We start from the raw sequence: 27,598 nt of genomic DNA on the forward strand, positions 1-27,598 counted from the left end.
TATTGTTGACAAATGATCAGAGTTCTTTCAAGGGAAGATACTTCTGCCTTAGGCTTAAGAGAAAATGTCTTACTTGCTAAAAATAATAACTGAAAGAAGTGCAGAATAGATCATGGAAGTTCCAGAATCAAAACTGATTGAAAATGAAGAACTATAATTCATTAGGAAATTAATAATCCTAAATGGTATGGATGATACCTGTAGATCAAATTTAGTTCAGAGCATTATCGATATTATCGTATCAGATTGTCCATGTATAACTAATCCTAGTGTCTAGAAAAAAGTCTAAGAAGAAAGCAAAATAACAAAAACAGCAATAATAGAAAAAAAACCCACAAAAAAGATCTAACCTTTTCCAATTACCAAGCCCTGCTTTTAAATAGACATCAAATTTCACCTCATCACCCAGATATTGTCTTCATAATTTTTCACAACGATTTTATTGTTATTCTCAACAAATGTTTTACTACTTTAAAAGCACTTAAAAATGAAGTCCTAATATACCTTAAGTTAGATTACTCAATGTATACACTTTACATTTGAAAATAATTTAAAATCTGTGAAATTTAAGCATTTAGTTCAAAGCATTTACAGCCATTTTATAAGAAATCATTGTAAAAGTCCAGTGAATTAAAATGTTGCAAAAAATTTTTTTAAATGTCTACATCTCTAGTGAGAAATTACTGAAGCACATTTTTAAATTGTTTGAATTTTTCAGTTTTGACAGGTTTTTTTTGAGATGCCTTCTTTACATTTAGAAATCTTAATTAGCACGTATTGAGTCTTCATAACACTTAATATTATTTAAGTACTGTTTCAAGACTCTGTCACTTCATCCTCTCATGAAAAAGGAGAGAGACATTAGATTATCCCCGTTTTACAGATGAGGAGACTGAAGTTAGGAGGGACTAAATAGGCATCCAAGTCACACGGCTGTCAGGAACACGGGCAAGGTCTACAGTCAGTAGGTGCAGCTCCAGGGCCTGTGTTTCTAATCTCTCCGCTAACTTACTCCTCTTCTGGAAAAACATACAATGGTTTTGTCAGATTAACCCTTAATTGAACGAATAATTGAATTCTGGAGGGAATAGATGAAAATAGTGGGAATTACCTTGAAAAACCTAATTTATATGTGTCAACATGACTGAAAGGGGGAGGTCCAATGATCCTTCCTCTTCTATGGTAATTTAGTAACAGCAAGAATCCTCCTCCTTAAATATCGATCTCCTCATGCCACACTCCTTCTCAGAAGCATCTATGGTGAATCCCAACAGTCTCCTTTCAAAGGCGGCTGCTTCACCTCACCACCACCATTAGGTCAAATCTACTTGCAGCTTTACTGGTAAATTTCTGCCGTTTTTGAGCCTTCACTGATTCTATCTTCCAGAAAGGGCTTTAAACTCTGTGTGCCTATATCTGGGAAATCTCTAAGTCATTCTCACAGATTCATGTGATAATAATAAACAGGGAGTTAAATAAGATTGTCTATTTTTTCACCGCATAAATTTCTTATATTCTCTTTAGATTTTAAGACTTTCCCGCCCCCCATACCATTTATACTTTAGACTTCAAGAAGTCAGGGATGTAAATATTTTGCAGGAGTCCTCCAGTGACTGGTAGTATATTTTCCATTCTTTATACAACTTAGTAAGTATTGCTGTATACTCACCTTTCTGTGTGTGAGTTTTTAGAGCCATTTAAAAAAGAATAAGAATTACTTAAAAGAAAGACAGACTGGCATTAATGAGTTAATGGCTGTAGAGTTTGAAGGATGGTATTTTTTAGAAAGACATTTGTGAATGCAGAAAAAGCACGGACTTCCTGCTGTCCCTTGATTCATCCATAATTTCATTGGGACTCTAATTTAAAAGTATCTACATTGTTGAAAATCCATTTAATTTCCCATTCACAAAAGCATTCAACTGGCGATTGCTTCAAACAGAGAAAATTGCTGCTCAAGTATTCAAGATGCCCTGAAAAGAATACTGAAAACTTTAAAGATGAGGAAACTCATGGTCCAAAAGGATATGAAAAAGTTATTGAGAAATGGGACTGTTTATTACTGTTGAGGCCTAGCAATGCTAGAAAATGGTATCTGCTTATTAAGGTAAACCTGCAGATAATTAGCTTCTCATCTTAAGACACGTTCAATAAACAGTTACTGTGACCTGAAAAATCACATCCTGGTTAACCTCAAATAACACAATATATCCAAGCTCAGTATTTAACTCCATCCCCCTTGCCTAAACACACACTCTCTTTCACACCATAAATCAGGTCATAGGACAATGTTTTGTATACAATATTGTGCATACAATTTGTACACGACGTTTGTACACAATCCTTAAGCAAGTATTGATGCTGGGTGACAGATTTAACTACTAAAGCGGCACATAACATGAATACATTTTTGGGTTTTGTTTATTTCTTTTATACCTTGAAAAGACATAAAGTATGACTTACTTATTCTTGAGATGGTGTTCAAGGCCAGGACTTGCCCACCATTTCTCTGCCTCCTTCATAGAGACACTGAGATGGTTATTTGATAAGAACTCATTGAAGAACTCATTTCAAATGCCTTAACTTTCTAAATAGATATTTTAATTAAACAATTGTTTTATTTAGGGAAATAAATAAAATAAAAATAAATTAATAAGAAACTAAAAATACATTCTTAAAAGAAATGCTGTTCTTTTAAGCTCATTATATCTAATGAATACTCTAATTACTATATTGTGATTCATTGTTGACAAAGCACTTTCATTTTGGATCTCATTGTGTTTGAGGTGGTTTACAAAACAGTAGTAGAAACTATACTTGTTTCAGGTATAGAAAAGTGAAACTTGGGGGCACCTGGGTGGCTCCGTTGGTTAAGCATCTGCATTTTGCTCAGGTCATGATATCGAGGTCTTGGGATGGAGCCTCACATCAGGCTCCAGTCTGCTTCTCCTTGTCCCTCTGCTCCTCCCCACCCCCACCCCACGTGTTCTCTCTTTCTCTTTCTCTCTCAAATAAATAAATAATCTTAAAAAAAAAAAGTGAAACTCACAGAAATTAAATTTAAGTGATTTGCTTGAGAGAACCCAGATAACAAATCTAAGACTCTCCAATACCGAGTCCAAGTGTCCTTCTACAGCGCAGAGCGGTCTCTAAAAGGCCTTCCCCTAGAATCCAACTAACATTTGTATAGCATCTGGAGTGCTTTCATGTACTTTATCTCATTTGATCCCCACAAGACCCAGGAAGGTAGGCATTTTTAGACCTATTTTGCTGTGCATTGCGTTTCTAAAACCGGAAGGAGAACACGTTGTCACCCAGGGTTTAGGCTCTTTGGAATGCTACTGAAGCATTACTGGGGTACCATAAAAAATAAAAGTAAGTGAAATTTTGGTCTAGAGAGATGACCTAGATGGCTATTCAATACCTATTTTTTTTTTTCTCCCTAAACTATGCTGCTTTAGAAAATCATCTTTGTCTTCTGGGCAGTCTGTGGTGCATGTATCAATATAGAGCTTGTTCTTCTGCATAGAATAGGAAGTGACCACTATAAAAATCAGTTACTGAATTCTAGTTGACTCATTGCATAAATGCTTATGCTCATTGTTGATGTATTCTACTATAATTATTAGGGTAGAATTGAATTTTTAAAAAAATTACCGGTAGAATTTTTTTTTTTTATGGGCTCTGACATCTGGTATATATTTGAAAATTCTAACTTGCTTTCTGAAAAATTATATCAAAATGGTGTTCTGCAAAGGCATGTCTTATGGCTCTTAAGCTCTAGATGACATAAAAAAGGTAAATTTTTTCTATAGGTACTGGTCCATGTTTTGTATAATCAAATCTTGGAACCCCCAGTGGATGAATCTGGCATAATGCCCAATTTTGATTTTTGTCTCTGGTTGGCCATTTCCATCTGAAAAGAAAGGATAATGATTTCTTGTAAACAATTTTTATTTAAGACGTCAGGCAGTCAAAATGAGAAAAGGTAAGGGAGACTTGATTAATTCAGTGGGTGAATTTTTAGTAAGTAATTAGACTTTAGCCTGTAGTGGCTAGAGTAAGTTGCCTGTAATAAAAATGCTTAAAAGAAAATGTGCTTTAGCACTCATTCTATTGTGTATGTTTAATATATATCTTTATAAGCAATGGAGAAGGTTGATCATTCAGTTTCCGTTTAATATGTACTCATTAACCATAGACTAGGCTAGCAAAAGATTGTTGTGTTACAAGGATTGAAAACAAGCAGATTAATATTCACTTATTTAGGAATGGGAGTCAGGTCTTCAAATAGCAAGTGCTTGATGATAAAAGCTCTTGAGTTATTATAAGGATAAATAATTGTTCCAAATTGCCATCTTCCACTGCAATCAAGATAAATTTCTTAGGCGTCTGCTGAAAGAATAAATTCTCAGTGAAGTACATTTTAATAGAAGAATCTTCACAGCACAACTATCATATAAAATCAATCATATTTTCCTTAAAGAATAGAGCACATTAGAAATTTCAGAGTAAGTTCAGTGAACAAAACCTTTCTAACGCTGTTCTAAATCTGAGTTGGGATGGTGCCCAGCCCACCAAAAAAAAAAAAAAAAAAGTTTTTGTGAAGAAGTCTCTCGAGCTACAAATATGTAATAAATGTGCTATTTAAATACGATGTAAGCTATATAATTAACAGTTTTTTCCAACTGTTCAATTATGATTTTCAACCATAAATGAATAACAAAGTTAAAAATTGTTTCTAAAGTTAATACAGCAAAAAGTCCCCAGAAAAAACTCCTTTAAATTAGCTATTTGTCTAAGGAAGATTTATTTTTAAATGTAAATGGGATATCCTTAAGCAAAATTTTTAGGATGATTAAGAAAAATAAACCACTGTCATTGTTTTTCTCTCATTTCCATGAGGATCCAGATATAAGATCCCTCCTCACTCCTTACCTCTCATCCAAATGTGTGCCCAACTCTTTTACAAAAAACAAGTGAGAGCCAAAAGCTTACTTCTATAGATACTTATCTTTTACTTTGAAATTCTTAATAAGTAAAAGGGTAAACTTCCATGAACATAAATGTAGGTATCTACCAGTGTTCTGTCTGGTCACCATTTGCCTCTGTGTGTTTGCCATTTCTCATATATTACTTTGCAAAAACTGTTTCTTGATCCACTTAAAATCTAAATTTAAATCGAATCCATGTTCTTTGCAAAGCAAACAGTGCCTGTTACTGCATGCCTCATCTCATGAGAAGCTAATATTTGGACATATTAAAAAATGGCTAAACACTGAATTCCCAAAGACAAAACAAGGGGCTCAACGGGGATTGAAGCCACTGACGAATCCCATTACTAAGGTTTTCTCTTTATATTGTGTTTCACAGGGCATGCTCCAAAGCAGGTAAACAAACATGGTTCCTTCCTGTTATTCTCGTCCAGTCTGTGACAGCTATCCCTGAGGTAAGCACCCGATCTGGGAATATTTATTCATACATCTATTTTAATGGTGTGAGGCATCTTATACTCAACTTACTTTGACGTTTTTGTAAAACAAGTGGAAAAAAGACTGAAGGACGGGTTTTATTTAAATGAATTCATGGTGGAACAATAGAAGGACACAAGAGAACAAAACAAAGACAATGACAAAAAAGAAAAGGGCACACTAACTTCTTCCTGAATGCTTCCAAATCAAATGGTTCCTCACAGTGCTCTCTTGTTATACCAGTAATTCATCACTGATCCTAAAGTACCAACATTTCTTCTTTATTTACTTAAAAAATATATATGTGATGCGATGGTGTCCCTGTAATAACATCAGGTCTATTCCCTTTTCTGCATACATACATTTTTTTTTTTTCTGGTGGAAAAGAAGTTACGAAATTGAGTGCAGTGGGGATTGCGAATGTGGTACTGGTGGGTATACCGTCATCAGCTTTGTCATGGTGGAAAAAAGGCAGAAAATCACACCCTGGGGTTATAGCTCAGCTTTCTCTCTCATTCACTATTTTACCAATAACCTGGTTGAAGAAATGAAGGTGTTTGCTGGACACTATATCACACAACTAACAGATTGTTTAAGGACTTAAAAAATGTTTGAAAAAGTTCTCCCTTGGACGTAACAACGCGGTTAAAAAGTAGAGGCCTTGTAGTAGACTGCCAGCACATTCCCCCTGGAGGGCTTGATACACCCCTGCTGAGTAAGCCTTGGTCTTTCACAGAACTTGGGCTTGTTAGTGATTGTGGGCGTCACCTTCCAATTGGTAATTTATTTGACTAAATCAAAGGAGGAAAGTCCAGGTGACCTGCTAAGGAATGAGAACAATGACCAAGAACAGGGTTTTCAGTGCAGATGGAACTAGCTGGCAAGTGGACCCAGACACTTAGACCATGTAAGGCTATGCAAATTCTTTATGTCTTAGTGACTTGGCTGTTACGGATGTATAATAAGCCCTTTAAGCACTGGTGTTAAGGAATAGGGGGGATGACTTACATGAAATGCACGGCCCAGTGCTTGGCATATATGGCGAACCCTTAGGAAGCATGAGCTATCATTGATACTCTAGCCTGCACAGTTTACTGAAAGGAAACCATGTGGAGTGCAAGGCCCCAGTGAGTCAGATCAATCGCTCTTCATCGATGTGTCATCTTTCAAGCAGAGGAACAAGAAGAGCGTGTTCTTTAATTTATGATCAAATGTATATTTGCAGTTACCAGCAAGGAATTTTTTTAATCAAGACAAATACAGGAGATAATTTATAAGCTAGAATTCTGGATAATGGCAGAAGCAGCCAAATAGCTGAGCTCATTGAAATCTTCACCGGATGTGTAAGCGGGTGTGCCAATGAGTGTGGTATGTCTCAGTGCAATGGGGTAATTCAGGCAAATATAAGTAAAGTTGTGGTGATTTGTAGGAAATTGTGTATGTGTGTGGGGGGTACTTAGGGAATAATGTAATATTCTAATTATGGATTAATTCTGCTTTGGATCTTTTGAAATGGTGTACATTTTGGTGGACAAGATTTCTCATGAGTATTCACCGTGTCTGAGAATAGCCCCCGGGGGTGAATTGCAGGTTTTTATACTTGGAGCAGAAAAAAGAGATAGATGATTGGAAACTCCACCCAAAATTTAGAATAATGGGCCCAGATAAATAAAATTTACTAAAGAAAATACAAAGTCTTGCATTGAATTTTAAAACAAAATAGTCTCAGCTCTGCAAGTATTAGATGTGTAAAGTTTATCTTGGAAGCTAATACTGAAAAAGTAAGGGTTTTTATGGACTGAAACTCCTTTAGGCACCAATGAAATAATGTAAATGTCCCCCAAAAGCTCGTATAATACTAGATTGCATGAGCATACACTGTTCGGCGCAAAGACAGTAACAGTCCCAGAGTTTGTTTGCATGATTGTTTAGCTCTTGTTGTCATATTTTAAGAGGAACACTGACAGAATGGATTCTGTTCAAAGTAGAGTAAAGTTTTATATCTCTAGCAACATGATTACTGGAAGGACCTGGGAATATTAAACTTGGAGAATATAAGGCAGGGTGATGTCCTCAATGCTAGAAAGTTGTCATGTGGAAGCTTAGCGTAGTCATAAATTGGTACCAATTTGTATTCCTTTTACTCAGAGGCAGGTTTCCTTTAGCCTGCCTGGGTTAAAATAATGAATTATATTACAATGTTAGGTGAAACCTTGCATTTTTAAATTTCCACCTTCCCTTATAAAATCTGAGGATCTGGCAATGTTGGATTTTGAGGGGTTGTCACTTTTTTTTTTTTTTAAGATTTTATTTTGGCGAGGGGGAGAGAGAGAGCGCTCGTGCGAGCAGTGGCGGGAGGGGCAGAGGGAGAAGCAGACTCCCCCTGAGCCAGGGACTCTGGGATCACGACCTGAGCCCAAGGCAGATGCTTAATGCTTAATGGCCTGAGCCACCCAGGCCCCTGGATTGTCACCTTTTTGAATGGGGCTTTACTCCCCATTTTGCCAGAGTCCTCAGCATTTCTATTATCCTCAGCACTGGATTCAAGCATCTTTTGCTCTCATCTTTATATTATACTATTGTTTTCTTACGGTAAAGAAACATTTCTTTGTTTCCATGTTTCAATCAAAAGTGGGAAAAATGAAAATAGAGGACCACATGTTTTTTCTTTCATAAGATTTACTTATTTATTTGGGGTGGGGGGAGCAGAGGGAGAGAATATCCAAGCGGACTCCCGCTGAGCACAGAGCCATGATCCTGAGACCTGACCTGAGCCAAAACCCAGAGTCGGATGCCCAGGTGACCAAGCCACCCAGGTGCCCCAGAGGATCACATGTTTTAAGAAAATCTTTTTTTTATAGAAGTGAAGATTGCATCTTCATAGTCAAAAGAAGGGTGTCAGTGTCCAAAGCATACAATTCCAGATACTATTAGGGACAGCTCAAGTGTCTTAAACACATCACTTGCAGGTATCGTCTGCAAGCACTTGGATTTGTTTCATGGGCTCTGTCAAGAAGAGCTTTGTATGAAATTACGGGATGACGGCTTTGTGTAGGCCGGGAACGTTAGGAAGCACAAGGGCTTCTAAGCAAGAGCCACGCTTTGAAAGACTTTGAATCCCCACTCAGCCACTTACTCATTGTGTGACCCTGGGAAAGTTACTAAACCTCAGATTTTCCTCATTCGTAAAATGAGTATTTGATTATGTTTCTTGCAGTTATTTAAAAGTATTACAAAAGCCAGATGTAAAATGTCTCACATATTAAGATTCAATGAATCATAGTTGTTTAAACTTGTATTAAATAGTATTATTTAGGATAAGATAGAACTACTTCTTCCATCTAAATATAACTTATTTTAAGGGACTATGGTTGAATTATTTCTACTCTCCTTTTGCATTTTTCTCTTGGCAATCTTTATATCACAGCAGCAACTTTTCCTGTGAAGAGATGACTCTCAAATTTTTATCTCTGAATTTGAGCCATCTCCAGAAATACAGACTAGATACAGGTGGTTTTTTGGGGTTTTTTGGTTTTTTTTAGGCTACGTATGGTTTAAGCTACTCTTAGGTCATTTTCACTTGTGTATCCTGGCAGAACTTTTCAACACAGCACACCTAGAACTGAAATTTTTTCTCAACTGCTGTACTTCTTAGCTTCCCAAATCACTTAACGGAATCAATTTTCTCCCAACCTTAAGGACCATCGATATCAAGACTGAGACATTTTATCTTCAGAGTGTGTCTCGAAACCATCTCCTTTCATTTATTGCTACTGCTTTCTCCTGTTCGAGCGAACATCACCTCCTGGCCAGGCTTGTTGCTGTAGGTGGCTCCATCCACTTCCATGGTTTCACTGACCACATCACTTGGATTCTGCCTAAATTAATATTTTTAGCCTTTTCCTCTTTCCTGAGCAGGGGCTGGGCACTCAGTCCAACCACCCGTCAACATCCTCACTTCTAAGTCCTACTTTATTTTGACCTTAGCATGTCCCCAGCTACACCCATGATGTCACTACCCAACATGCTCTTCTTTTTTGTGCTTTTAGTCTTAAAGATATTACTTTGTCAGCCATCTTAGATATTTAATGGCTATCCTTAAAGCCCTCTCCCTCACCATCTGCATTTAGTAACACGACAAAGCCCAACAATTCTATTTTCTAAATATCTTATATCAGTTATTATTTCTTTCCCTCAGTTGTTACTGCCATTTATTCTCAACATCTCCATTATATATCTACACACCAACATTCAATAAGTATTTGTGCAATTAATTTATGTTCTAATGTACTCAGTGACTGGGACCAGTAATGAAATCTACTTTTGCTCGAGGAGCTATATTTTTAAAATTTGAAGTATAGCTGACACACAATATTATATTAATTTCGGGTATACAACATAGTGGCTTGACAATTCTATACATTACAAAATAGTTGCCATGATAAATGGTTACCAACTGTCACTGTACAAAGTTAGGACAATATTATTCACTATATTCTCTGCTGTAATTTTCACTCCTGGGATTTATTTATTTTATAACTGGAAGTTTGTACTTCTTTTTTGTTTTTGTTTCTATTCTTGATTTCATTTCTTTTTATAATATTTTTTTATTATATTATGTTGGAAGTTTGTACTTCTTAATCCCCTTCACGTATTTGGCCTATTCCACCATCCTCTTCCCCCTTGCAACCACCAGTTTGTTCGCTGTGCTTGAGTCTGTTTCTGTTTGTTTTTTGTCTGAGTTCCACATACAAGTGAAATCACATGGTATTTGTCTTTCTCTGTCTGACTCATTTCACTTAGCATAATGCCCTCTAGGTCCATCTGTGTTGTTGCGAATAACAAGATTTCATTCTTTTTAGGGCTGAGTAACACTCCACTGTGTATATGCATCACGTCTCCTTTATCTGCTCATCTATCCGTGGACACTTAGGCTGCTTCCATATCTTGGCTACTAACTAATGCTGCAATAAACAGAGAGGTGACTGGGACCAGTAATTAAATCTACTGTTGCTTGAGTTATTGTCCCACATTTCATAGATTCTAGGATGCGCTACGAAACATCTGTGAAACTGGAATGCATCTTATGATAGATGGTGTTTAATTGGGAGCATTTTTGTTTCTTAAATTCTTGTACTTCAAAATGAATGGCACCTTGGATTTGATGAAACATGCTAATGGTTTTCTCACTACTTCCCCAGCCTCTGTGACTTCTCTATTTTCTCCGTCTCATCGATCCCTTGTGACTTTTTTGCGAGCAGTCAGAACAAGTCTTAGAAAACAAAATACTGAATATGAAATGTTTGCATAATCCCTAAGCCTATCTAATTTTCTCATTTGACTTTTTCCATTATTTGGTCAGAATCCAACAGCCTGTATCTACTCCAACGTAACGTTTACCTCTTCTTACCTGTCTGGGAAATCGTTGATGTCTATTGTTCACGGGATAAAAATCTAAACTTCCTCAGCATAACAATAAAGACCCTTCCCCGTCTGACCCGAATGTAATTTCCCTGTCTTTCTTCATTTTTCTTACACACTTTAAGTGCCATTTCCACAGACTATCAATGTTTCCTGAACAAACTGTCATGCCTCAGTATGTGCTATCTGTTCTGCCTTGAAAGACTTTTCTATGACTCAGTTGAACCTATCTTTCAGGGTTTTGTTTTAACATCCATCTCTCAGAAGTCTTTCCTGGATTCTCTGAGTCACTCTCTTTTTTGCGTGTGTTTCATAGCAAGGCGGCTGTGTGGAATCCGGAGTCAGACTGCCTGAGTTTGAGTCCAGCTACAGCATTTACCGGCTCAGTAAGCTAGTAGTCACTTAACCTCTCTGTGCCTCATTTTCTCCTTCAGTAAATTGGGGATAATAATAGCAACAACCTACCAGGTTGTTGAGAGAATTATGTGAGTTAATACATTTAAATCACTGAGGGGAGTTCTAGGTGCATAATAAAGGTGCAGTTTTTAGTATAATGCCTGATAATTGTTTGCCTCATCAATTAAATAGCAAGCCTTTCCCTGATGGGGACAATATCCTGCTTTTCTTTCCCTCTTCAACCCCCAGTCTAGTTCCTGGCACGTATCCACATCCCATAAGCACTTAATAAAGAGTGCCATCTGTTAAACATCAAAAAGAGGCACAAATTTGTCATATTTGGTCAAACGGATAAGTTATTTTTGTCAGATTCTGTGTACAGAGAGAGTTAAAAATGTTGAGGGTTTCATTTAAAGTGGGGGATTTCTTGTCATCTCCTACTTGGAATGGGCAGTATTAAAATAGTGGCGGGATCAAGCTTGTGTCTGAGGTCGCTATTTTGGTTTTCTCACCTCATGTCAGTTTGTCTTTTGCCATTTTTAATTGCTCAGGGAGTGTGACCTGGGTCAGAACTCCAACCAGCTGCATCGATGCAAAGGGTGAATGATAGTTATGCCTATAGAATATTGTGCTTTTAAAGGTCACAGCTAAAATGTTCCCTTGCAATAAACTGCAAGCAGTTCACTTTGTCTTGTAGAACAAGCTCGTCTGACAGTGGGAAGGACAGGGTCCTCAGCGCAGTGGGGCACAGAGATGGCAGAGAAGGAGTGCTGACGGAGCCCCGTGATTGGGCCAGTGATCCCATAGGAGCTCTTCATCTTCCTTTTCTCCCCACCTTTCTGTGACACAGCTCCCTCTTCTTCCTCTCTCCATCAGTCTGTCTTTCTCTCCCACCTGAGCCGGTCCTGGAGGTCTGGACACTTGGCGCCTGTCTTGGTCAGGGGTAAGGTGACCTGGAAGCGTTTGCTTGTGTCAAATGGCAGTAACGTTTGCCAAGGAGGACCCTTTTCTGAGTGATACCCCTGACTACATGTAATTGGGACTTAAGTTGTGTTAATTTTTTTTACTGTTTTTGTATTAAGTAAATGAACAAATGAATTAAAGAAACTGAACGGTCTATATTTTTCATGCTGCTTGGGGAAAGCATAGCCTCTGAAGGCAATCTACCTCAAAGCATTACATACATACAATCTTTACCTTGTAAGAGGAATGAAATGGTGTAGGAAATGAGTATTCAGCGATCTTCCCTGGTAAAAATGAGGCCATATGACCCAGTGCATTGATCATGGGTTTTATAGTCAGATAGACCTATCTGAATTTGCCTCAAATTCTGCTATATCATTTTGTAAGACCCCACTGAATCTTGGATTTATTGTTTGTAAAAGGAGCAAAGGTAGTATCCATCATGCCAAGGTTATTCTTAGTATGAGGTCATGTATGTAACGTGCATGGCACATAGTACTTGATGTAGGTGTATAATGACCAACTGTCAGACTCAAATGAACGTTAATATGTGGTTCCTTTAGAAATATTGGTTAGAGACTGAGTTTATGATTTCGTAATCTCCCCACATATAACAATGGATGATTAGGCAAACAAATCGTGTACCCAAGTTATATAATTGTTATCAAATTCCCATTGAATGGTAGTTAAAAATACTCAAGTTCTACTCCATAAGGTGGAGTCCTCAAAAGGGTTTTTATTCTTTCTGAAATGGAGTCACCAATAAAAGTTTGCCAGAGAAAAGTTTATTCCGTTTCAATGCCCATTTTAAAAGCTAAACTAGATATTTCTGGTTTTTCAAAAGAGTGCATTAATGGAATCATAACTCTGATGGGCTCTTTCCTGATGTATAAAGTGCATTTAAAACACAATTTGTATTATTTAGAGACATCACCCTGTGAATCTAGGACACTACTAAATTATTCATAGATTTTAAACAAAATATATACAGTTGATTTGATGCCTAGATGAAAAGAAAAGAATTTTTAAAGAATATAATGTCAACAGGAAATTCAGCCATATTTGGTTTGTTACTGCCTCAGAGACAATAATTATAGCTGAATATGGATTTTTATATTAAACAGTGGATTTCCTACATTTATGTCTGAATTTTTAGTTAATAAAGAAGAATGGCATCACTTCTGATATTCAGAAATAGAGGCTATATAAACCCTTTTGGCAGCCCATTCTATTCTATTTTTGATAGAATAATACTTGGCATGAAAATGAGCAATCTGGCTTTGTTCCCATCTCTTGCATTTGTTTGGTCCTCCACGGCAATGGGCATAGTTCTCCAGTAAGTCCTTTAAGAAGATATCATATATTTAAAGTGGAGCAATCTAATTTTTCATTAACTTGATGTTAGTATACTTAAAATTTTTAATCTGAATTAACTAATTAATTAATTGATTTGCTGGTCAGATCCTGAGCATAGGGCTCAGAGGAGTAGAATGGTGGTGCCACAGCCATACGTTGTTTTATGTGGGAGTAGAGAAGATTTCCTGGCTCTTGTGGAAGTCTCTTTGTAGAAGCACCTCTCAGTGTACAGTGTAACTTCAGTGGCTCAGAAGCAACAATTTTCTCCCTCAGCCTTGGTCATCTTGTTGATTCTAAGGGCCCAAATCCATGTGCTTTTCCTTCTGAACTTGTCTTCACAAATTCCCAGGTGAAGCTATGAAGGCATTTGCCTTTAGCGTCCCTTGTTCAAGGCATTTTAAAGTCTTTCTCCACTGTCACTATGTGGTCACCACTTTGGTATCACATGCTCCAACAGCACTATTTTCTCAGTGCTTCTCTCTACAGAATTTCTCCTGTTTTCTACCGAAGTGTACTATATAAGTACTCATTAGATAAAATATTATGATCTCTCCCCCTCTTACCGTTACTTGAGAGTGCTGTAGAGCGAGGACTCTGGAGTCAGGCTTTGCTTCATAGCCTAGCTCCAAAGTATACTAGCTGTATGACCTGACATTTCACTTCTCCATCTCTCAGATTCCCCGTTTGTTAAAGAGGGAGAAAAATTGTATTTATGCCACAGACTTGTTTTGAGGTTTTACTTGTAAAATTCTTAGCACAATGTAGCAAGCGCTCAAGAAGTGTTAACTATTATTTCAAGGTAACACTGAAGTAATCTAGAATAATAGGGGTTTTGTTTGTTAGTTTGGGTTTTTTTTTTTTTTTTTGATAATTTCTCAAAACTTAGCTCCCTCATGGCTTCTTAATATCCCTCAGAATATTTTAACTCTGACTTAACACCATAGATGTTTAACCATGAGTCAGGTTAGAATTAACACAAGCTCATAAATCTGTCAATCTTCATACTAATAATTAGTAGAAGGTATTTAAAGACCATATAATACAGTGAGGCCATCACCGGATTTGAAATTTAAAGTCAGGTCTTAATTCTCAGATTTGCCAATTAAAATCTGCTTGGCTTTATAAGTTCTTTAATCCTTTTGAACATCATTTTCCCTTACCGTAAAATAGAGACAATATTATTAGCACAGTAATTTATAGGTGGTACATCATTTATGTTCAGTTGATAAACATTCAACTTCATTTCTGGACCTCAGATGTCTAATTAAATACATGGTTAAACCACAGAGAAATAGCACCACCATGATGACTCATTTTAAGCAAAGACCTCTGAACTTTCAAATTCCCTAAGAAACTGTGATGACAGCTGAATGATTTTTCATGCCAGAGAACTTATCTGTGAAGTCCACCCAGTGAAGTAAAAGCTTTTGAAAATAACGTTTCAGTAAAAGAAGGATTACCAATGCTACACAGTTTGAATCAACCTTCTCTATAGCAGGATAATTTATATGCAAAACATACTATCTTTTCCTTATGTTTGTCTTTGCAGTCAAAATTAATGTGTCCCTACTATTCATCAATCGAACTTTTAATCATAGCCATTTTAGAACATACATGCATTAGGGTAGTCTATAAACCATTAAAAGCTGTAGCTCCAATTTTCTCTTTTGATAGTGAAACAGAAAATTTTCCTGCGTGTTCCCTGGATCTTTCCCCCGCCCATAATTTCTGATGAAAGGTAGTCAGAGGGAGAGGTTTATTGTTAAGATTGAATCCAGGAGAATTTGGGCTGATGGGCATCCTGTTAATTGTTGGGATTATTAGGACTGTCTAACTTAAAGTTTCCATTTTCCAGATGACAAAAATCGAGAAACCTGGTAAATGAAGTAAGTTGGCTAATTCTCAGACCCTGGGCTGGAACCCAGCGCTACCTCCCCCAAATTCTCCCCACGTCCCCAGGTCAGGCTTCCTGCGAGTTTGCTGCCCTTTGATGCATGCTTTGTGTTGAGCCACGGATCCAGACTTGGGAAATAGGTGGTGGTGGTTCATTGTCCAAAAGTGGTTTGCCTTGCAAGTCTTGAAGTCTCCTATATACGAATGAGGAGAGTCATAAGGCCGAGTGAACCTAAGTGCTAATTCAATCATTAAGAACAAAACAAACTAGATCTTCCTTTTATAATTAACAATCCCATGATACGGAACCACCAAAATGCTTCTTTCTCCCTTACAAGGAAACATTTTGCAGGCTCCCCTGTTCTATCTATTGGAGCTTCCTTAGTATTTCTAAAATCCTGAGTTTTTCCTTTGGATTTAAGTGAAGTGCAAACTGGAAATCAGATACCCTTTGGAACTTTGTATTTATAAAATGTGATCTTTTACTTAAAAAAAATATTTTAATATTCTTTTTTTCCCCTTTAAAAGGTTTAAAAAATAGGATACGCTAAGTACCTATCAGGGAGGGTAGAGTTGGGTAAAGGCATTTTATAATCACTGGAAAAAATGAAAAGCAAAATCAAAAATACATCCTGTAACACAATTTGGGATATCTGTTTCATGCTGGAAATTAAATTGGTTTAACAGCCGATTTCAGGCAAAATGGTTCCTGAGAAAATATGGCCTAAGATCTTGTATTCAAAAGGCAGGTGATGTCCTATAATCCAGAAGCTTAAATAAGCTGTTCATGAAATTATTCCTGTATTGGTGAAAAGCAAAACAATGGAGTAAAACATCCCCAAGAATGTGGGTATTGAGGTATGTCTCCTTTTAAGGACTCAGTCATGAGAGTTCACCAGTGAAATTAAGTGCCTAAATACTTAGTAACTAGGGTGCTTGAAGCCACAAACATTTCCAGTTCCTGAAAACTAAATAGCAGTAGAAATTCAGAGAAAATGATGGATTTAAAAGCTTGTGCACGTGGCTGCCAGGCTCTGTGTGCTCTGCCGATCTTGCCAAAAAGGCCCCCTGAGAGATCTTTCTTGGGTCTAGATGCAGGCAATTTGTCAAGACACAGCTGCAGGGGTGAGACTTCCAGTGTGGCAGGGTGGGGGTGGAATATGGTGCCACCACTGAGCTCTGGGTAACTTCCTTGTCCTGTCGGGTCTCGTGTTACCTTGTGTATAAATGGAGGAGAGTAGTATGGCAGGATAAAATCTTAGTTTTCTCCTAGGTCTAAATTTATCTTTCTCCTTTTTACATTTTTTTCCTGCTTTTTATAATCCACCATCAGTAAATTAACTTCCACAGTTTAGGCCCAAAAGGAAAGCTTTTTGCTCTTGGAAGAAATTACTATGTAATCATTCCACTTATCCCCAATCAGCTCCCCCTCCCACTCTGTTCTTCAAATGTTTACTATGCTCACTTCTAAACTCTGTCTTCCAGACTGTGTCCTCACTCTCTGCAGACAGTTCCTCTCTCATATAATAAAGATTCCTTTATATCATTCCTCACAGAAGAGATGTAATAGATAGATACTTAGGTAATAAGAGATTGCATGAAAATAGATCATTCCTCACATAATGGACTAGTACTCTCTCATCTATTTTCTCTCAGATAAATAGAGGCAAGCAGGCAGTAATTTCCTTGACATTTTGTACTTTTCAGCCACTTCTTCCTGCTCTACAAAGACATGAAATGATTCTGATTTCATAACAATTCTAACTTCCTTCCCTTCCATGTCTGTCTGCATTTTGCCCCTTTCTGTCTTTTTGCTGCCGGAGGACACCATTCCTTTATCTCCTCTTTATTTTCCTTTCAAACTCTTTCCCCCTACTCCCCCATCCCACCCTCCACTCCATAAACTGTTCAAATCTCCCCCATGAAGCAGCATCAAGACCAAAATCACTCAGCTTCCTTGATCCTAAAGCCCATTTAGAGTCCTCAAGGTCTCTCCTCCTGATCCAATTTTATAATGTATCTCTAAGATGTCATACACGCTATTTTAAAAAATCCATTTTCTTTGCCAAGTATTTTTTTTTTTGGTGTAAATCTTCCAAAGTTTATTACATTTAGCCTCTGACACAGTAGCCATTTCTGTCCTTCCTCGAATTTTCCCGCTCATTTCTTCCATGGTATCATTCTCTGTTGTTCTAGCTTTCTGCTCACTCCTTCTCAGTCACTTCTCTCCCGGAGCACACAGAGTTCCATTCTCAGCTCTTTTACTCTCCACGCACTTCCTGGGCTATGTTCTCATACATATGCCTCAATCTTCAACTCCACCAATGAGCCCCAATTCCTCTGTCCTGAGCTCTAAAATCATTTTCTCCCTTCTCTTGGCAGCTCACCCTCCATTTTCTTTTTGTACAAATGATAACATTATACCTCTCCCTATGTCTCCACTCTCTTTCCCCCACTTCTGCTCCCAGGCCAACCAGAAACCTGGGAGACACCTTTCTTTCACCATGCACATCCAATCAGGATGATTCTTTATCCTAAATATCTTTCAAATCATCAGTTCTTTTCTCTTCTTAGAATCTTGGGTGCACCTCACCATCTCTTGATAGCATTATTGCCCCTACCTGGTTGACTTCCCATTAGTCTTGTTGCTATCCAGTCTACCCTTCTATTGCCGTTACGGTGATATTTATAAAATTTCTAAACAAATCTCTAATTCCCTTGATTGAAAACCATGAATGGCTGCCTCTTCAGAGTCAAGTTCAGACTTATTAGCTTGATATATGATGCCCTTCAACAAAGTGGCTCCAACCCAGCTCTCTTGGTTAGGTAGCGCATATGAATCTAAAGTTACCAATGCAAATGACAGGAAGAAAATACTGCTTTTCTTAAGTTTCTTAAATTACTTTAAAACTGACTCCAAGCTTCCATCCTTCTTGGTGGGTAGGATTGTCAACCTTAGTGATTACAGACGTTATCACCTAAACTTTGTTCCAAAGTTCCAGAGATTTGCAGGATGCCCAAATCCTGGAAGCTCATCTGGTCATAATTCATCTGCACAGGCTAGTCACCCCTGAGATGCCCAGTGTCTCAACCAGCATGGTCTCTCAATGAGTTTCTCACTCCGGTAGTTTTCTTTTCTCTGTCCCATGCTTGGGATGTAAGAATCTTTGTTCTCGAAAAGCATGCTTTCTTTATGCTCCTTTTCTTGGATACTAAGCATATCCCTTCAGTGTGTTTATATTCTTATCAAAAACAGTAAGTGAGGAGGTGGGTGGGTGGATGAGTGAAATAGATAAGGGAAATTAAGAGGTCCAAACTTCCAGTTATAAAATAAGTCACAGAGATGAACAAGTACAGCATAGGGAATACAGTCAATAAGATTGTAATAATGTTGTTTGGTGACAGATGGTGACTACACTTATCGTGATGAGCGCTGAGTAATGTATAGAACTGTTGAATCATTATGTTGTACATCTGAAACTAATATAACACCATATGTTAACTATACTCCAGTAAAATATACTTCAAAAAACAAACAATAAGTGCTATTGACTTCTGGCAATTTCTCTTTACTTCCCTGGAAAGAAAATCCCTCTAGGGCAAGAAATGGTTTACTTGCTGGGAAGAAAGTGTTAAGATGAGAATAAAAAATAATATCTCAACAAATATTCGGCATCGTTACTTCACAACTTTGATGCATGTTCTAGCCATTCCAATTACTTGCCATTGATCCTTCCTGCTCTGTGCTCTTTCTCACCTCTGTGCCTCTGCATGGGTTACATCTCATTTTTCATGCCCTCCCTCCTCAGGTTCATCTGGACTTCCCTTTATGACTTAGTTCTCATTTAAATTTGGTCTAGTCTGGGTTAAATAACAGAACATCGTATTCATAGCATTCATTCATTCACTCTCATTGATTCATTTACTCAACAAGAATGTAATAAAGTAGCTATTATGTGTCAGCCATGGTAGTAGACACTAGAGATCCTGTGGTGAACAAGAGAGAAGATATGGGTCCTTACACAGGTTATAGTTGAATAGGAAGACAGATTTGAAAGATAATTGTGATAGTATTTTAATTTCTTTGGGATTAAAAAAAAATGTGTGTTGCAGTGATTCAAGAGAAAGTCTATTTTAGGAAATTATGCTACTTCAGAGATAACTTAGAAAAAGATTATCATGAAAGCCTTAAAAGAGCCATACGAAGGGGTCATTTTGCTTATAGAAATTATATGTGGCTAGCAAGTCTTAGTAAGAAACTGTTTCACCTGTAGTTGAATTAAAAACTTGGACAGAAAAAAAACCATATTTCAGTCATTTTGTTGACTGAAATTTCTCACCACTATCTTACAAGTAATACTTTAAAATAGAAATAAAACCAAGTCATTTTCAAAGATGTAAAACAGATACATTCTTCTTCCACAGTAACTTTTTTTTTTTTAAGATTAGAAGGGGTCCATAACTCCAAAGGTTAAATAGAAAATGTTAATGAAAACAATGTAGTCAAGTCAAATAAAATAAGAAAATAAACCAAGATTTTGCTTCAGGCATTGCAAATCTGATTTAAATAGACTTCTCAGAAGATTAAAGCTGCTATTTACTGAAATGTAAAGTAATGTTCTTATACTTATTTACAAATAATTCTCCTTTTTAACATCAGGATATAACATTCTCCCAAAGATAATAGCCTAAAATGATTTTAAATGTAAGAACTAATTTACACGATTGTTGGGAAGCTAATTTTAAAAACCTGGATTTAGCAAAATAGGTCAAAAACCTTATGAAATTACTAATTACCAGTGTTTAATAAAGAAAGCCAATGGGTAATTTCAATAGCGTCCTAGAATCAAATTATAGACATTTTAATAGTGATTGAACAAGTCTATGATCATTACTGTTTCAAAGCTGTAGGAACTAATTTAAGTTTTTGCAAATACAGATCTAGCACTGCAGGTCTTTGGAAACTATAATGCATCATTTATAATGGCCAAAGATCTATTTTCAAAGAGTGGGGCCCACTTATGTTCCAAGGTGTGCGTTGGATTATTCACATAATGACTCTGGCACCCATGATATAGCACCAGGATGTTAAAATACTCCTTATTTATGTGACATAGTGTCATCGCTTTATTAATTACCATGAAGTATGTGCTTATTAACTGATCTTTAGTTGAACAGGTCAAGGATGATTTTTCCCCTTAAATTGTCTATTGCAAAATCCGATAGCAATTTAACAGTGGACTTAATTTTTCACAGTTTTATGGAAAAAAGATAATCATTGAAAAATATTTCCATTGTCTGTCCTGAATTGATTATTTCTATCTCAGGGTCTCCAGGCTTTCATAAAGGTTTTAACAAGAGATTGGAAAGAGTTTGCTGCCCACTCATGACGATGCTTCAAAAAAAGGTTCTTCAGAATGGATCAAAGGCTGTAATTTCCATGCCATTTCTGCCCAATTTTCTTTTCTCCTAATGTTTTCGTTTTTTGAAATGGCTATGATTGCAATCCAATTTTGCCCACACAGCACTGCATGCCTAAATGAACCATTTATCACAAACTTTTTGTCTTTTTGATGCTTGAGATTTTATTTGCTTAGAAATCTTTTTTTTCCTCCCCATTAATGTTTACCACTCAAGCTGCATTACAATTACCTTCAGTAATTACTACCTGTAGCGGCTTATATTATTCTACTCTCCAGATGTGGCATCAAAAGTTCCTATTTCAAACCAATTATATGTTAGTATTGGAATTCGTTGCTATTTCACCAAATAAAGATTCCCTTATGCATCCTTGGAATATTTTAAGTTTGACTCTCATCCTGACTTAAAAGTACTAAAACTTTAACATGAAATATCAATCCTAAGAGTTTTAATCTCAGAGATTTTCAGAACTCCTGAGATATACCTGGTCCTTCACATCAGTTGACATTAATCATTGTGATGGGACTGTTCAAGTTAAATATTATAGCTGCTAGTGTATGGCATTGAAACACATATTTTAAGAAACATAGCTATTAGTTGACCAACTTTTGAATTTAAGGTCTTTTAACATGGTTAATTTCACAAAGCCTACTTAAAATTGTCCAAACCCACATTACAGTCATTGCAATGAGTATTATAATAAACCCTTTTCTACTTTCAGTGCTCAAAGATTTCAGAAAAAGGAGTTTAAATTTAGAATAAAACAGGTGTAGACCAAAAGAACACACACTTCAGCTCCTTTCTTTGTCTTTAGTTTTCATTAAATTTGCAATCTGGAAATCCAGAAATAGGGGAATACGAAAAGCATATTTGACAAATGCCTGTGTTTTCATGTGCTTAGAGAATAAAGAAGGTAATTGTGAAGAATAAATATGATACTAGCTAAGAGATGAAGGAGAGGAAAAAATAGTAGGTGGCTTAAATAGTAATTTTTGGTAATGATTGTAAAGATTAATTTTATAAGTGATAATGATATTCTGGAGATTAATGCATTTTTAAGTAGGTGTATGCTATACAGTTTTTCTATCACCTTTACCTCATAGACATTTATCACAATGTCTTCAAAAACCCAGGTCAGGTCTTAAAACTTCCAGAAAATATTCTGTGATGAATTTCAACAGGCTCTGATTATTCTTCTGCCACATCGTTCCACAGAGCCAGATCTTAAAGTTAATTATTTTCCAAAATTGCTAAAGTGGAGACAGGTTTGTTTGTTTGTTTGTTTAGTGTTTCCCTACTGGCTTCTGTGACAAGGCACTTGAGTACATTAGCATTTCGCACCACTCAAAGCCTCATCTTTTCGGCCCTGTGGTATTGTGGTGTCAAGGGCTTGGACTCAACTTGATTTAAATTCCAGTTCTTTCACAATCGTCTTTGTGGTCCTCAGCAAATTACTGAACTTCCTTAAGCCTCAGTTGTATTTTCTAGGAAGTGATGAAGATTACACAAGAGAATATAGGGAAAACGCCTGGTATATGGTTTAAAAATCTCTAAACACTGGTTCTGTTCCTTGTAATAAACTGTTTCCTACATCAGGTTAATTTACTTTCTCATGTAACTTGCTCTGTACTTAAGAATGTACATATGGATGTATGTACAGTGCTGGTTCTGAGTGTGCAAAGGTGCAGCCCATCCGTGGGAATACGTTTGGGACTAAGAGTGCGGTTAGTGTATTGAGTTGTAAATTCTTTCATTATTAAAAGCTCTTCAAGGTCTGAAGTAGTTTTTGTTTTGTTGTGGTTATTTCCTTTTTGGCTTTCTTTGCATTTTCCTTTTCCCTCTTTTTCATTGGACCTAAACTATGATATGTAAAAAGATAGGCAATTTAGATAGCATAATTGTGAAAAGCTTGGGCTCTGGAGCCCAACTGGGTGAGTTTAATTCATCGGCTCTGTGATGTTGGGGAAGTTACTTAAACCTTTGTGCCTCTCTACACTCATCTGCAAAATAGGTCTGTTGATAATGATGCCAATCTCAATTGGGTTTTTGCTATGAGAGGAGTTAATTTAATACATAAAAACTATTAGGTATGGTGATGGTATCTTGCATACTGTGAACACATGCACCTGTTAGCTATTACTAATTCTCAAATAATTTGGGTTCAGTATGGCTAAATAGTTTTTGCACTGAACAATGTTATTTTGTTTAAAAGCATTGAATGAATTAGCTAAAAATAAACATGTATTTTTGATGAGTTATGTGAGATTATGATCTTTTAAATGTGTATATAGCAGAATAAAATATACTAAATCATATATTTTGTAAAAAGTTAACATTCTAAATAAAGTTAGAAAAACAGATTTTTAATGAAAATGAGTCAAAGCTACATAGATTTAGAAAACTGGGTAACATATTATTAGGCATGTAGTACATATCATATAATACTAAGCAAATTTGTTACCATCTAAAGCCTTTGAGGTAAGAATGGAAATAAGCAGAAAACGTCTTGATACTTTTCAGATTGAAGATTGTTCTATAAAATCTGGAATCAATAATTAGTGAATTGATGAAATAATTATTGAGAAAAGAACAAAGTTTATTAAATGCAGTGTAGATCTTATTAAAACAAATGAAGACATATCAAATTATGTAGTAAACATTATGCATGTTTAGTAGATAGTGACTATGACTGGAATTTTCCTATTTAATATGGAAATGTCCTATTAAACTTAAAATGTTAGGAATTATATCAGTGTTTCATCATCTGGACATCAATAGCTCTAATGATGTTTAACCCAAACGACTAATCCTTGAGTTAATTGATTTGTTGTTTAATTATTATTATGGGGAAAAAGTCTGTCAGTTTTTTCTCAATGCCAAGCCATTTTCCCTTTGTGAAGTACAATTTAACCCACTCCAGCTTCTATTTCCCTGCTGTGTGTACTTCTCCATTAGGAGAATGAAGTTCCCATGGTGGGAATGACTCAGCAAGAAATTCAAGAGATTCTCTTCAACCAGTTTCTTTGTTAAGGACAATATTCCTTGGAAATATCACTAGCTCCTCTTTATACATAGACAAAGCACAGGTAACTTAGTATTTATATTCCTGGGTGATTCATAACTATACAAGGAATACTAAAAAATAAAGATGTACATAGATAAGTTCATCAGTTGCTTAAAGGGGTGGAAATTTATCAGAATAAAATTAGTTCCATCCCTTCATTCATTTCTTCACTTGTTCAATAAGTATTTGCTATCTAACTCTTTAATGTGAGGCACTATGCTAGACATATAGTAGTGAGTTAAGATAGAGATCTTAGTAGTGAACCAAACTCCTTTCACGGAGCCTACAATTTAGCGTAAGACTCAGACATTAGACAAACAGATAATTGCATAATTACCTTTGTAGTGGAGTATATGAGGAAAAAGTATAAGGTCTTATCAGACTATGAGAAGAAATGAAATCTATGCAAAGTAATTTGAGTAATTAGTAACTAGACATATTTAAGAGTCTAAAACACTCATCTGGAAGTTGGCATGGGAGGTTTGCTAAAGAAATACGAAGTTGACACTGAAGTATGTTGTGCTAGGACACATGTAAGGGTAATTATGACAAATGATTACAAGAAGGTAGGAAACAGAGTGATTAAAAGAAAAGGTAATTGAAATGGAGAAATAAACACCAATAAAAGAGTAAACTCTGTGGCCTAGCTTGTAGATTTTTTTTAATGATTAAAATAACTTCTGGGGATTCCATGGGGATGTTGGTGATAAAGTTGTGGCTAGCTTTTATACAGCAGCCTTCAAGTTGAGTTTAATTGAACCTTGTTAGTTCATTATCTCGCTGATAATTTTTGATTTAAGAAGTTTTTCTAAAATAGTCTTCACATTTTCTTTCTCAGTTAGTAAAATTTACTATTCTACCTTCCAGCCTTAGGAAAGTTATTGCTTTTATTTCAACTTGCTATGTGAGAAGAGAATTCAGTATAATATTTATGAAGTAACTACTATGTGCAAAATTCTCAGCTATGTGATTTTAGGCACCAAATAGACTTACATCTCATGGTTTCTACTCAAAAGGAGCTTTGACATGGTGTGTAGTGTATGTGTACATTTGTGTTCAGGAGCCCTTCTTTTGTACACATCTATGAGGATCTAAAAGGATATAATTAAGATTGGGAACTACAAAAAATAGGTAAAATAATGAAGTGCCAACACTTGGGAATACTCTGGATCATAACTAAAAATCACAGAATGGAATGAGTAGAAATATAAAATTTGGTCCATTAGGAGAGGTCTTTGACAGTAATATATGCTGATTATTGGAGAATTTTTCAAGGGGAATAAATAGAAGCAGTTTCATCATTAGGGACATTAGAAACAAAGACCGGACAATACCCTCCAGGGTTGAGAGTAGGCAAACAGAATTGATGGCTTGTTATGCTTTAACATTTTCAGGTTTCTATGACTTTATGCTTTTTCTACATTGCACTTCTTGAATTACTATGAACAAATGTTCTCATTGCCTTGTATAGCAGTCATTTTTTTAACCAATATATTTGCTCTCCCATGGGCATTTTCCATGGGCAGGTTTGAAAAACGATCTGGAATTTGATTAATTTTAGATTGCAAATTTAAAGATACGTGGGTGATAGTCGCAAAGAGGAGGGAACTATAAAATAAATGCAAATAAAACTGATCACAACTAGGGATATTATTCCAATTTCCTTCTTAACCAGTTGTGCAGATAATGTAATGGTAGACTATCCTCTATTCAAGAGTATATTCAAGTTACTACGCTGCGTACCTTCATATGTATTATTTAGTTTAGTCCTTATGAATACTCCAATACTATGGAGTAAGATTATGCTCTTCAGTTCCTATATATGGAAACTAAGGTGTAGAGTTGCTAATACCAACATTCTTGCTCTTTCTATGATGACTATAGGAAAAGCAAATTGTTCAGGGTAAGGTCAGACTCTGACACTCTGGATTGCTAAGAGGGCCATGGGCCGAATATGATGTAGCCTTCAGGCTACAGCTAAGTGGGATGGAAAGGTTTTGATTTTGGTGCTATAGGTAGATATGGGCTGTTTCCATCTTGGAAAGGTAAAGCAGAATTATTGCTAGTTTAAAATGAAAGCTTATTGGAAGCCTACCCCACAGCTAATTCCTTTGGAGACAAGATTCTCAAAGCAAATTGAGCCAGGCTGTGAAGAGGTATTCTGGTGTTCCCAGTGCTGGGTGAGCAGTTGTCATGACTGACCCAGGTACAAGGGTCTGGTTGAAAGGATCACTTCCTGGTGCTATCTAACTCAATCATTTGTAAGTGGGAATTGTGCTACCTGGGCCACGGATGCCTGTGATCTGGGTGCTCTTGGAAATATCTTTTCATAGACAGTCAGAAGCCACCTTCCCTCATCCCAGGGTGGGCTGAGGAGATCATTAAACCATGCTCTTCTGGCCATGGGGAAGAAGAAGTGTCTCACTAAGGAATGTTAGGGAAGAGATTTGTGTCCTAGGGCCTGTGTCTCTATCCTCTAAATTGTAAAGGTAATATTTTATGTAAGTTGATGGATACATAATCCTTATTAACTGGTGTTATTGACTCTGCTTTCCTGTCTGCTTTCAGAATTCAGGGGTTATAACTTCGGTGCTTTGACAGTGTATTGCATAGTTGCAGTAATTGATAGCACAGTTTACTGAGAGAAATTGAAAAGTAATTTGATCTACAGTAAAATGAGCTAATTTTGGAGGAAATGGTAGGTCAAAGAAGTGATGATGGATGTCACATTAGCAGAAGCCTATTGCGGTCAAGTGTGTGTGCTTTATCTCCCCTTAATACCTCTCTACAACTTCCTACTTACAGTAGTTCAGGAAATCCATAAACATTGCACAAATTCACAACCATGATGTGAGAATGCTTCTCCCGGTTTGTTTTCTGGCAATATGTTCATATTTTAAGTCCTGAATTCAGACTTCAAGCTTTTGGTTATAGAGAGATCTGTAACGTGAGCTAACATGTTCTTTGAACATTAAGCTGGGGGCCTGCACTCAGTACCTATGTAATGTAGTCTTATTAAACATGATTTTAAAGGTGCAAGTCAAGGAGTACAGCTTGAGCTGAGCTTTCTTCCACTTGAACAGAGTTTGTGATTTTTAATGAAATATGAGGGAAAAAAGCCTGTCTTAAGGAATTTGAGGATGGCTTCTTGTTCTGATTTTGTTTTTAAAATAATACTCAAGATAAAATGCCTGGGTTAAATCTGCAGCAGTGTCAATGTTTTCTTATTTGTTGATGGCAGCCCATCAGGACTGAGCACCCAGCACCGCTGCAACTCAGTGTCCCCAATAAAAATGACAGTAGAGCTGAGAATAATGAAGCTTTTTTTTTTTCTTATATGCCGAAGAAAGACAAAACTTCAGTGTAACAAAGTGAGGATTTCAGCTAATAAAATCTGTCAGTGGACAAATTTACACATGCTTGCCTCAGACTGGGCTTAGGTTATCCTATTCACACACAAATGCTGCAAAAGACCACCATATAAAATTCTGAAGATATTTTAATTAAATTACTTTTCGGGTAACGTGTTGTGTGGTAAGTGATGCTTACTAGTCCATTGTTCCTATGGTAACAATCCTCCCAGCAACATGAAAAGATCTTGACGGGATCTGCT

General features: G+C 36.5%; 1 protein-coding gene and 1 long non-coding RNA gene across 2 annotated transcripts in view; one reads left to right on the forward strand and one right to left on the reverse strand.

Annotated features, from left to right (window-relative positions):
* The window catches only part of SYT1 (synaptotagmin 1), an 820,357-nt gene that overhangs the window by 251,461 nt on the left and 541,298 nt on the right, over positions 1-27,598 (reverse strand). The window lies entirely within an intron of this gene.
* The window catches only part of LOC148108663 (uncharacterized), a 403,649-nt gene that overhangs the window by 204,436 nt on the left and 171,615 nt on the right, over positions 1-27,598 (forward strand). The window contains exon 3 of the long non-coding RNA XR_015727181.1: positions 5,374-5,449. This is a non-coding gene — a long non-coding RNA (uncharacterized LOC148108663). The remainder of the gene's footprint in view (positions 1-5,373; positions 5,450-27,598) is intronic.

This window comes from Ursus americanus, chromosome 17, assembly GCF_024610735.1.
Source record: "Ursus americanus isolate L20-20 chromosome 17, mUrsAme1.1.p, whole genome shotgun sequence".
NCBI classification, from domain to species: domain Eukaryota; kingdom Metazoa; phylum Chordata; class Mammalia; order Carnivora; family Ursidae; genus Ursus; species Ursus americanus.